Raw genomic sequence first — 13046 nt, 5'->3', positions numbered from 1 at the left:
GTCTGAGGCCAGCCTCAGCAAGTTGGCGAGACCCTGTCTCAAAGCAAAATAAAAAGGCCTGGGGTGTAGCTCAGTCAGTGGTAGAGGGCTTCTGCGTTCAACCCTCAGTCCCCATATTAAAAAACCCAGTCCCCATATTAAAAAAAAAAAAAAAAAAACTTTCAAGAAACACACTAGTTGTAACAAATTGAATTCTGCAGAGGTTAATTGCCCCCTCCAGCTCTGCACACCTGAGGTCCCCAATGAGGGATGAGGGTGTACTTTTTCCTGCACATTTTCCATGCTCATGTAAATTATATTCACAGTCATGACAGCACCAAAATGACACACCAGGCAGCTCTAAGCACGACAACTCTAAGTACCACAGAAATTGTCCCATGCTCACAAGAGGCTTGTGAGGTACATATTATTTTACCACCTTTCACAGTTGAGGAAACAGGAGTGCAGGTTACCACACCCAGGGAGGAGATGGTGAAGCCAGGGTTTGGCCCCCTGCTTCCTGCCTCCAGACATAGGGTTCTTAATCAATTCTACTTCCTGTAAGCTTGTATAAGGGCATCGAAACCAACCAAATCAAAATCAGATGCATCAGCTTTCCCCCTCCTTTTTGTGGTGCTGGAGATTGAACCCAGGAGTGCTACCCACTGAGCCACATCCTGAGCCCTTTTTAAAATTTTAATTTGACACAGGGTCTGGCTAAGTTCCTGAGGCTGGTCTTTGAACTTGTGATCCTCCTGCCTCAGCCTCCCCAGTTGCTGGGATTATAGGCATGTGCCACCATGCCCAGCCTCTGTTCACCTTTTGTCACCTGGTATTTCACGTGTATCCTCCCGGGCAAAGTGGCCATTGTTCATGAATTCCTCCTAGAGTTGCACAGTATTTCCTGGTGTAGTGCAGCACTGTTGATGTACTCTTTTTTGGAAGGTTCTCTGGTCCTTTTTCCACCTTGTGCTGCCCAAAGTGTTCAGTGTCCCTATACACTAGAGCATTTATAAATATATTATAAAGACAGACTTGTTAAATCAAAAGTACATATTTAATAGATTTTACTACATTGCTTTCCCCTCAAAGACTATTAACAATTCACATTTCCACCACTGATGTATTGGTGCTTTCTCATCCCCACCCTTAAAGCAGGTGCTATTATTTCTCAAATTTATAGACACAAAGTGATATCTCTTTGGAACTTCAATTGACATTTTTATGACCAACCAGGAGATTGAGGAGTTTTCTGTGCGTTGTCCCTTTGGATTTGCCCTTCTGTCAATACCTGTTTGTATTCATTGTCCATTAAAAATAATCTGGTTGTCTTTTTGTTATCAATTTGTGAAACAAAGAATACCATCACTAAGATTATTGACTTGTCAGGTATGTGTGTTTTATGTGTCTCAGTTCTTTTTAGAAGCAATAAAGAATAATATGCATATAGAAAAATGTATAAATGCACTTTTAACAGATTTAATAGATTTGATAGAATAGAGTTTATGGACTTAATAGAACTGATTGCACATACAATTAATTTTCACAAAGTGAATCCCCCCATGTATGAGCACCTAAATCAACAAATAGAACACATGTAAAAGTTTCATAGATACTGCCAATGCCATCTCCAAAAGGGTTGTGTATTTCTTTTCCCCAGCAACGGAAATACATGCTTTACCAATCCAAGGAATGATATCTCAAAGTTTATTTGCATTTTCTTGAACATTAGAGAGGCATTTGTCTTTTTAATGTATTTCTGGCTGTTTGTATCCATGTTTTGTGAACTGTCTATTCATCTCTTAATATTTTTTCTATTGGGTTGTCTGTCAAATATTTTCCTCCAATCTGTTTTATTTTATTATTTTTTAAAATTTATTTTTTAGTTTTTCGGCGGACACAACATCTTTGTTTGTATGTGGTGCTGAGGATCGAACCCGGGCCGCACGCATGCCAGGTGAGCGCGCTACTGCTTGAGCCACATCCCCAGCCCCTCCAATCTGTTTTAAAAATCCAATTTCTTTTATGATTTCTGTGTTTCCTCTTTTAAGAAGACTTTCCATACCATGATTATAAAACTTTTTGTGTTTTAAAAAATATTGTTGTTCTGCATTTTACTTTTAGAATTTTACTCTGCTCTTATTTATGTTTCCATGTGGTGTGAGGTAGGGGTCTAACTTTGTTTCTAAATGGCTGACCATTTACTCCAGCATCATTATTATATAGTGTTAGAGTCTGTAAACAAGTCAAAAATAACACCTGGCATTTTGCCAGGGGAATGTTAGAGTTCGTAAACAAGTCTGGATGGTGCCTGGCAAAATGCCAGAGGGAGTGGTTTGAGAAGTAACAAAAGCAAGCCATTAAGTGTAGAGATTCCTTATTGGTTGACTGATGTATCTAGTTTATGCTAATTAGATAAGCTGTGTGGAATGTATAAATACTGCTCCTGTCCTGCAATAAACGGCTCCCACTCCTGCTGTATCAACGTACACAAGTTATTCGTCACCCCCCGGTTATTTTGCTGCAGCCGGACTGCGGCAGATGGTGGCCCGTACGGGGAGCCCCGGGACACTTGGGGGTAAGTGACGAAAAAAAAAGCTGCCCGTCCATAGATAGGACGGGAGCAAATCTGCTCGTCCCTAGGCAGATAGGGCGAGAGGAAAAATGACCATTTCGAGAAAATGGAGAAGATTGATACAGTATGTTTGTGTCTTGTTTTGTCTCAGTGTATTGTATTGTCTTTATGATGAAAATATGGAAGGGGTGAGAAGTAAATTACTAAGGGAAGAAGGCACCCCAGTGGAACCAAGAATAGTTAGGGCATGTGTTGATAGAAGCCCAGGAACTCTAGTCAGAAAGAAACAGAAAGTTCAGAAGAAGAAAGATTATCAGAGGAGGAAGGATTATCAGGAAAAAAGTTGCAGCAAAAGGCTACTACTAAATACTTTTCATTACCGGAGGGTGCGTGAAGCGGAGAGGCGGCTGCCGAGTGTGCAAGCCGGTCACAGCGCAGCAAGGATTTTCCAAGAGGCGGCGGCGACTGGCCCTTCCCTACCTCCTGGCCAGGGAGCTGGCTCTTCCACTGCCGTGAGCCCAAATCTAGACCTGACCTGGAGGCACAGTCTCGCAGGCTCTTGCGCCCTGTGCCCAGTAGCAGTTTGAGTCCGGGACACTCCCCAGGGCCATCTGGGGCTGCCCAGGCACTACAGCCAGCAGAAGACGCTACTGGTGTCCCTGATGTTTGGTCATTTTCAATGCCAATAACTAAACTACAATGTTTCTCCCACACCTGGAAGCTAATGAGTAATGAGCACTATTAAGGCTTATTTCAAATGTAAAAAACCTTGAGATAATGTACTAAATTGTTCAGAAGGTTGTTTTCTTAGTAGAATGCTACAGGATTTTCTTTAGCCATCCAGAGTTCCTGCCTTCGTCCCAGTGCCAGTAAAGACCAAGGTGGAAGAATTTCCAGTGTTGCTGAAAACCGGACGAAACTTCGGCTGAGAAATGGACGAGACTTCGGAGCTGTTGCTGTTTCTGCTACTACAGCTTAGGCTAGCTGCCTGCAGAACTTACCTGAACTGTGATTTAAGCTAGCTGTCTGCAGAACTTACTTGGACTATGATTTAAGCTAGCTGCCTGCAGGACTTACCTGGACTGTGATTTAAGCTAGCTGCCTGCAGGACTTACCTGGACTGTGATTTACCTGGACTGTGAGTTAATCTATTGAGACACTGCTTTACCTGGACTGAGACAACAAACTATAATCTACAACAAATTGTAACTCGGTATCTTTGCTAACAGTGTCATTGCTGGTATAATTTTTCCAAGGGCTTCTTGCATGGAGCCATCAAGTGGCTTGGTATTGTGGAATTTTGTATCCTCCCCTTTTGCTTATAGCAGATTATTTATGGTGTTTGTGTAAAAACCACTATGGTCATTATTTAAATTAAACAAAAGGGGGAAATGTTAGAGTCTGTAAACAAGTCAAAAATAACACCTGGCATTTTGCCAGGGGAATGTTAGAGTTCGTAAACAAGTCTGGATGGTGCCTGGCAAAATGCCAGAGGGAGTGGTTTGAGAAGTAACAAAAGCAAGCCATTAAGTGTAGAGATTCCTTATTGGTTGACTGATGTATCTAGTTTATGCTAATTAGATAAGCTGTGTGGAATGTATAAATACTGCTCCTGTCCTGCAATAAACGGCTCCCACTCCTGCTGTATCAACGTACACAAGTTATTCGTCACCCCCCGGTTATTTTGCTGCAGCCGGACTGCGGCAATATAGCTGGACTTGGTTTTAAATTTCATTCCTCCCACTTATTAGCAGGATGACCTTGGGCAACATTTCACATAGTTGACCCCCTCCTTCTTGAAATGGTCATTTCTCTAGCTTCTGTGATGCAAGACTGTCTTGGTTTTCCTTTGGCTTTTGTGTGGTCTTTTTTTTTTTTCTTTCTTTCAGACTTATTTTTCTGCTGCTGCAGGGGGATCTTATCTACATTCTGCCTTCAGCTACCACTGAGATGCAGATGACTCTAAGGTTTATTTTATTTATTTTTATTTTTTTTTGGTACTGAGAGATTTAACCCAGGGGTGCTTTACCACTGAGCCATATCCCAATCCCCCTCTCCCCCTTTTTTGGAGACAGGGTCTCACTATCTTGCTTAGGGCCTCACTAAGTTGCTGAGGCTGGTCTTGGACTCGAGGTCCTCCTGTCCCAGCCTCCTGAGCTGCTGGGATTGCAGGCATGTGCCTTCACACCCTGCAACTGTGAGAATTTTTATGTCTAGCCTCAGCTGAGTTCTGGATCTGTATGTCCACCTGCCTACTTGACATCCCACCACCTCCAGCAGATGATGGCTGGAGATATTCTCCTTCAAATTAGTCCTCTTTCAGGGGTCCCTATACAAGGGGATGATATCAGCATCTATCTGTTACAGAAACCATAAATCTGAGCACCTTCCTTGATCAATTTCTATTCTTTCTCCTTTTGTACCTTTAGCACCTAACACAATGCCCTGCACATAGCAGGTGCTCAACAAATAGTTACTGGATGGTTGAATGAATATACAATCCTCCTCCAAGTCACGTTGCTGTTACCTCCAAATATCTTAGGCATTGGACTGCTTCTGTATGTTCCACTTCCTCCACTCTGTCTAATCACCATCTCCTCTCACTTGGATTTCTCTCCCTGCTCCTCAGTGATCTCCTAGTATGCACTCTTGCCCGGTGAGGCCAAAGTTCAGATCTGGTCAAGTCTTTTCTGAAAGTCATCTTCAAAATGAGTCACACTCTCTTGTGATTTCTCATGATCTGTAGGATAAATCCTGAGCTCTTTGCCATGACTGACAGCATAGACTGCTCTTACCACAGCCGTGCCTGAGACCCCCAGCCACCCTGTCCTTACTACACTTGAATATATGTGGTCTGCCCTGTAACCACAGGGACTTTGTACATACCCTATACAAATTCTAAATAGGGGAAACTTGAGAAATCAGGAACTTTGTCCCTCAGCTTTAAGATTACAAAACACTGAGCTAGCTTTTTGTAAAAGGACAGGGACATTAGCATATCAGATTCCTTATGGGTCCTAAGAATATAAACATTAGCCAGATGGGGTGAAGTCTCCCCTTGTTAGAGTTTGATTTATTCTGTATTCTGCCAGCGTAAAAGGAAGCATGCCTTATAGGCATTTACTGCAGCTTCAGTGGGTAATTTTTATATATTACATTCAATCCTGAGTCTATATTACTGTGTATGTTTTTAATGAGAGGAAATTACTTCCTATATGTTTTAGAAAGTTGAATTTTTTTTGAGAGAGAGAGAGTGTGAGAGAGAGAGAGATAGGGAGAGAGAAGAATTTTTTTTTTAATATTTATTTTTTAGTTTTCGGCAGACGCAACATCTTTGTTTGTATGTGGTGCTGAGGATCGAACCCGGGCCGCACACATGCCAGGCGAGCGCGCTACCGCTTGAGCCACATCCCCAGCCCCCAAGAAAGTTGAATTTTAAAATCTCTAGCCCACCAGCTGCCTTTACCTCACATGTTGTCTTAGTTTAGCTCGTGTGAGAACTCAGATTCTCCTGGAGTTGGTAAAAACATTTGTTTTCTTTGTTGTATCAGAAATGATAGAAATAATCTTAAATGAAGGTGACATTTAACTACAAAGTGGCATCTTGATTTTTTTTGATGTCCCTAAGCCTAGAATGCTCTCCTCCTCCTCTCCCATCCTAGTTGTGACCTATGTTCCTTCCATGTTCCCTCCTTAAGGGGACATGCTCCTTTCTAGTATGTCAGAGTAGGAAAAAATCCCTCTGTTTTCTCCACACCATTTCCTCTCTTACTATTATCACAACTGTAGCTTTTTATTTGCCTGTTTTCTTCTTTGGTCAATTTCTATCTTTCCTAGTGTATAATGATGTCTATACATAGGGTCATCATTTAATTTATTGTCCAAATGCCAACTCTGAGAGCAAAGGAGGAAGCTATGAATACCTATTCTGGGTCAATGGTCAAGTTAGACTGTCTTAGATAGTCCCAGATGTATCACTGTCCCAGTTAAAGACAAAGAGGGGACGGCCATTTCCCCCTCACCATTACAAACCCGGTCCCTAGTGCACATCCTAGGTGGTGATCTGTGCAGGTGAGTCACACACACACAGATCTGTTCTCAGTTTCCCCATCTGTGCATTGGGACTTAGCGACAGTCCCTCCCCCACAGGACTGTTGCCTGCATCAGGGCTGCCCCTCATCTGTGGGCTCCTGGACAAGAATACAGGGAGGGAACACATGTAATTGATTAAGTGGTGACACTTACACATCAAGCTAACAGCTGCTAAACGACATCTGATCTACCCCCTGCACCAACACACCTTCAAAAAGACAAAACACAGGTGCCAGACGACAGCCCATATCAAATGACTGGACAGCGCAGATTCTGAATGGATTACTCTTCTATCAAAGCCTGTGGCTCACTCTGGAGGTGGGGTAGGCGACCGGATGTGGGTAGCTTTTGTTGACTCACCTGGCCACCATCTGTCAGCTCTTTTCTGAGCAATGTGGGAACACAGGTGAGAAAGGCCGTTTCTTTCTTCTTCCTCATTGAGGGGGAGAACTGCCCTCTCGCCTGCCCTCACCTGAGCTAACTCAGGTAATCTCTCTTTCCAGGTGCTCCCAGCCCCCCACTGTAGGCAGCACCCTTTTCAGTTCCTTAGAAGAGCCAGAGGCTAGAAGAACTTGTTGGCATTTAGAATTCTTAGACAATTTAAAATTGTGCCCAGAGGCAGCTGCTGGCTCCCAACTTGCAGTCCTCTTTGTCCCTAAATCCTTGGCATCCTTCCCCACAGTGGAGGTGAGGGGCTCCTGGGCACACCACCCACTTGCACCAGTTCTGGGCACAGCCCCAGTGACAGGTGCCCTTTGGGTTTAGGAGTCACACCTGACCCTCTTCCATCATGGAAGAGGAAGAGGCTGGTGCAGGTTCTGGAAGGAGGCTTGGGGCTGTCTGTAATTCCGGGATCTGGAGATCCAGAAAGGGACTGGGGCTAGGGTTGTGGCTTAGTGGTGGAGCGTTTTCCTAGCAGTGTGAGGTACTGGGTCGGATTCTCAGCATCACATTAAAAAACAAGGAAGAAAGGAAGGGAGGGAGGAAGGAAACAGAAACGGGACGGGCACATTTCCTTGCTGGTAAGGACTCCTTGCTCTGTGGGGGACACTCAGTCTTGAGTCTAAAGGCAGAATTGATGTGACTTCTATTCCATTCCATTACTTATTGAAGTTTCTGTACTCACAGGTAGCAGTGGGGAAGACAGGCAGTAAATGAAAAAAAAAAAAAACTAATAAGTGTTCAAACAAATACGCTATATTTCACGTGAGTGGCGTGTTTAGCGTGGTAGTGGCAGGTGACAAGCTCCCAGGGAGGCTCTATCATCAATTCTGACCCTGGGCTTGGGCTTGGCTCCCGGGAAAAGAAGCCTCGTGGGTCCCTGCAGTTCCCTCTTCCACCGCCAGAGCGCGCCGTAGGCACTGTCCTCCCCGCAGCTCTGTCCAGCACCCGCTGGCGCAGAGACCGCCTCGGCCTGGCAGGGCGCCTTCTGTGATTTTGCAGAGGGTCCGCCTCCCCCAGGGAGCAGTCTGCTCCGGTCAACAGTAGTGAGGACCACAGTGTGAAATACCAAGAGCGGAGGGTTACCGGGTTTATGCTGCTGTCCACAGTATTTCAGTCCCTCAGGGGCAGGGTGAGGAGCGGAGGCTCCTCCAGCAGATGCCCCCCGCGCGAGCAGAGGCACAGAGGAGAGGAGGCCGGTGTGTCTGCAAGTACAAGAGGCTGGTGTTGCCGGGGTGTAAAGGGCGGGACTCGTGGGCAGTGAGGAAGCTGGCCAGGCCAGCGGAGCCAGACCACTCCTGGGCTTGCCGGGCATTATAAGGGTCTGCACTTCATGCTGTGGGCCCCAGGGAGCCATGGAAGAGCATTTCAGGAAGTGATGCGCTTCACTTTGCTATTTTTTTTTTTTTGTACCAGGGATTGAACCCAGGGGTGCTTAACCACGGAGCCACATCCCCGGCCCTTTTTAGGTTTTATTTTGGGACAGGGTCTTGCTAAGTTGCTGCAGGTCTTGCTAAGTTGCTGAGGCTGTACTCACACTTGCAATCCTCCTGCCTCAGCCTCCTGTGTAGCTAGGAACCTCTCCATCTTTTGACATGGAAAATAACTCTATCACCTGAGTTTCCTCTTTGAGCTGACCAGCCTAAATATACCTAAATATGTATAAGGTAACAGAGTTACCTTATGTTACATGAGCTGGAAGGAGCTTCACAAAAGCCAGCCCAAACTGGTGAGAGCCATGGAGGGTCAGGAGTAGAGGAAGGTGAGCTCTGACCCAGGCTTTCATGAGATTCCTGGGGTGTGGTGGGAGGTAGGTGCCCAGTGAGAAGTGCCTGCAGGGGTTCAGGTGAGACTGGTAATGGCTCATTGTCCAAATGCCAACTCTGAGAGCAAAGGAGGCTGCTCTGAATATCTATTCTGGGTCAATAGGCACAGGAAGACTGTCTCAGATAGTCCCAGATGTAACACTGTCCCATTTAAAGATAAGGAAGGGACGGCCATTTCTCCCTCACTATTATAAACCCGGTCCCTAGTGCACATCTTAGGTTGTGATCTGTGCAGTTGAGTCACACACATGGATCTGTTCTCAGTTTCCCCATCTGTGCATTGGGACTTAGTGACAGTTCCTCTCCCATAGGGCTGTTGCCTGCATCAGGGCTGCCCCTCATCTGTGGGCTCCTGGACAGGGGAGGGAATACATGTAGTTGATTAAAGTGGTGAAACTTACATATCACACTAACAGCTGCTAAATGACATCTGGTCTACCCCCTGCACCAAGGACACACCTTCAAAAAGAAAACAGAGAGGGAGAGAGGTACCAGGCAACAGGCCACATCAAACGACTGTGGGCAGCGCAGATTCTGAATGGATCACTCTTCTATCAAAGCCTGCGGTTCACTCTGGGGAGCTGGGGTCAGAGGCAGGAAGGGGGTGGCTTTTGACTCACCTGGCCACCATCTGTCAGCTGTTTTCTGAGCAAGTGGGAACACAGGTGAGAAACACTGTTTCTTTCTTCCTCCTCATTGAGGGGAAGAACGACCCTTCTACAAGTTGCTGTTAAGTGTGAATGTTAGATATTTGAGTCTGGACTTGGGGACCAACATCCAGGCTTGAGATATAAATTTGGGAGTCGTCAGTGAGTAAGTGACATTTAATTATGTGTGACTAAGAGGGGTTCCTAAGGAAGCAGGTGTAGATAGAGAAGAGTTCTGAAGGCTGAGGCTGCACATTCCTACTTGGAAGGTAAGGGCAGGAATCAGCAAAGGTACCAGGGAGGGCAGGGCTGTGTGGTGGCCAGGAGGCCAAGTGAAGGGTGAATTCGAGGATGAGGGAAAGACTCAGGGTGCCAAATGCTGCCCAGAGGCCAAGCCCAGTGTAAACTGAGAACTGGCCACCAGAGCTAGAAATATGGAGATTGTCAGTGATCTATCTTATTCATTTACAGTGCTGGGATAAAAATCTGGTCCACACACAATCTAGGGAAGTGCTTTTCCACTGAGCTGTATCATCAGTCCAGTTGTACAATCCTTTTTTTTTTTTTTTGAGGCGTGTACCTGGGATTGAACTCAGTAGCACTCAATCACTGAGCCTTGTTTGCATTTTATTTAGAGACAGGGTCTCACTGAGTTGCTTAGCACCTTGCTTTTGTTGAGGCTGGCTTTGAATGCAAGATTCTCCTGTCTCAGCCTCCTACGCCACTGGATCAATTGTCTAATCTTGAAAGAGCACTTTTGCTGGGCACAGTGATGCACTCCTGTAACCATTCACTCAGGAGGCTGAGGCAGGAGGATGACAAGTTTGAGGCTAGCAAGACCCTGTCTCAAAATTAAAAAAAAAGGAAGACTGAGATTTGAGCTCAGTGGTGGTAGAGCACTCTGGGGTCAACCCCCAGTGCTGAAGTGGGGGGAAGGATTTTGGGTGGTGTGGTGAGGGTGATGGCTAATTGAGTGTGTTCAGGAGAGGGTTTAGTGAAGATGGTCCTCTCTAGCATTCAAGCAGAGATATGGGTGGTATCTGGAAGGGAGTTTGGGGTCACATGAGGCTTATTTAATCAAGGAAATCTAACAGTATGTTTCTGTGCTATAAAACAGGATATTGAGGCGGGTGGGCCCCAGAGCACAAATGGAAGGGGACTAAGGGGCCTGGGGCCTGGGTCCTGCAGCGGCAGGGGAGGGGATGCAGGGCTGCTGCAGGCATGAGGAGAGCTGTAGGGTCAGGAGACGTGAACATTCTCTGTTGTGGTCTCAGTAGAGCAGGAAGCTGGGTCACGGGTGACAGGGAGATGCTGGGTTAGGGGACAAGAGATATAAACTTGGGAGTCGTCAGGGTCTCATTGGGGACGGGGAAATGTTGACAAGTAGAGCCAACCTGAGATTGCTGGTGATGAAACTGGAGTGAGGCAGGCCCTGGGGTGTGTTTCTCTGGTCCTGCTTTTGTGAGCAGTGGCCAGCTGGTTTTAGGTGAGGTCCTGCCATGTGTCATGAGATCAGGGTCCACACTGGGCATTATGGGCAAATTAAAAAAAATATTTTTAGTTGTAGATGGATACAATGCCTTTATTTTATTCATTCCCACATAATGCCTTTTTAAAATTTCATTTATTTTTGTGTGGTGCTGAGTATCAAACCCAGTGCCTCACATGGGCTAGGCAACCTCTCTACCACTGAGCTCCAGCCTCAGCCCATGGTCAGTGTTTTAAAGGAGGTTGAACATGAGCTGTAAGCAGGATTGAGCAGGGAAGGACAGGGGCTGAGTGTCAGGGACATCTGGGGCAGGGGTGAGGAGGGAACTGGGGACAGGGAAGGGAGAGACTAGATCAGGGAAGACGTGGCATGGTTGGGAATGAACTGGAGAGACAGTTTGAGAGGCAGGATTCAGAGCACTGGGAGGGGAGGGGAGGGGAAGTATAGGGGACACCCAGGTCCCGAGCCCAGGAACCAGATGAAGGTGTGGTTTCACCTAGGATATGGTGGTTGTGGGCTGCTCACTGAGTGTAGTGGCTGTTGCTGCTTGTGTCCCAACCCCCAGCCCTTCAGTATGTGACCTTCTCTGAAAATAGGTCATTGGAGATGTCCTTAGTTAAGGTGAGGTCATGCTGCAGTAGGGTGGGCCCTTGATCCCAAATGATGAGTGTCCTTGTAAGAAGAGGACAGAGGGGCTCAGGGGCAGAGGGCTGAGAGGCAGAGGCGGGAGCAGTGCAGCCTCAAGCGAGGGAAGGGCCAGGGCTCTTGGGAGCTGGAGGCCCCCAGCAAGGTCCTCTGCTGGAGCCTTTGGAAGGAGCGAGGTCCTGCCACATCCTGACCTCAGGTGCCGGCCTCCGGGACCAGGCGTCCATTTGTTTTGTTTGTTGGTTTCTTCTTTCTTCCACTGGAAATTGACCCCAAGGGCACTCTACTGCTGAGCTACATCTCCAGCCCTTTTTATTTTTTCTTTTAAGACAGGGTCTCACTAAGTTGCTGAGGGTCTCCCAAAGTTGCTGGCCTTGAACTGTAGTCTCTGGGATGATGGATGCGCCACTGTGCCTGGCCAGTTCCTTTTTTTGGAACCACTGGGCTTGTGGCACTTCGTGACAGCAGCCCTAGGAGACGAATTGCTGGGCTGCAGGCTCCCTGGGAGTCGGGGGGGGGGGGGAGAGGCTAGGGCCTTGGTTCCTCAGCTCCCTGAGCATCCTCAGTTCCCTGAGCATCCTCAGTTCTAGTTCTGACACTTTATTAGCTATTGAATAAACGACTCAATTCATTACCAAAAAGTTTGATGATCGTAATTTGTCTGTCTCCAGCCCTTGCCTCTGAGCCCCCAGGGTGTCCAGTGCCTTCAGGAACTTCACGTTGGATGTCCCTAGACACTGTGCATCCTCCACTTCCCCAGCTGACTCAGCATCTGCCCTGTTTCACTTTTCCAGATCTACTCCCCCCAGTTCTGAGTATTTTCTTGAGAACTGAGCATGAGTAGTTCTCCCGAGTACTGAGTACTAAGTACTGAGTAGTTCTCATGAGTACCGAGGACACCATTCATTGCTTTCCATAACTGCTGCCTATACTTGGTCATGGATTCTGTCCCTTTAAACTGTCACCCTGAGTTGAGAGGCCATTGCCCTCTGTCTGAAGCACCCTAGATATGAATCAGAAAGGGGTGCCCTTCCTCCAGTGGGCAGAGCAGGAACAGCAGGGCCCCTGCTGGGTGCTCTTGTGTAGGACTCCCCCTGCCCGCCATGCCGGCACCCCAGCTCTGAACTTGGGCTTCTTTTATTTTCCCCCACTGTTTGGTTCCACCTGGGAGTCAGGCTCCTGGGGGCAGAGCTGCGTATTCAGAGGAGCTGTGAGTGGAGGACTTAGCTGGGGTCTTTGGTTCTCCCTGTAACCAGTGTCTGGATGAAGAATCCACAGAGTCCACGGGTAGATTTGAGTGTCTCGAGAATGAACACTAAAGGCCAGGTTCTCCCCAGGGTTGGCGACATCCT

The sequence above is a fragment of the Marmota flaviventris genome, chromosome 18 (assembly GCF_047511675.1).
Source record: "Marmota flaviventris isolate mMarFla1 chromosome 18, mMarFla1.hap1, whole genome shotgun sequence".
Taxonomy (NCBI): domain Eukaryota; kingdom Metazoa; phylum Chordata; class Mammalia; order Rodentia; family Sciuridae; genus Marmota; species Marmota flaviventris.
This window is presented reverse-complemented; position numbering follows the sequence as displayed.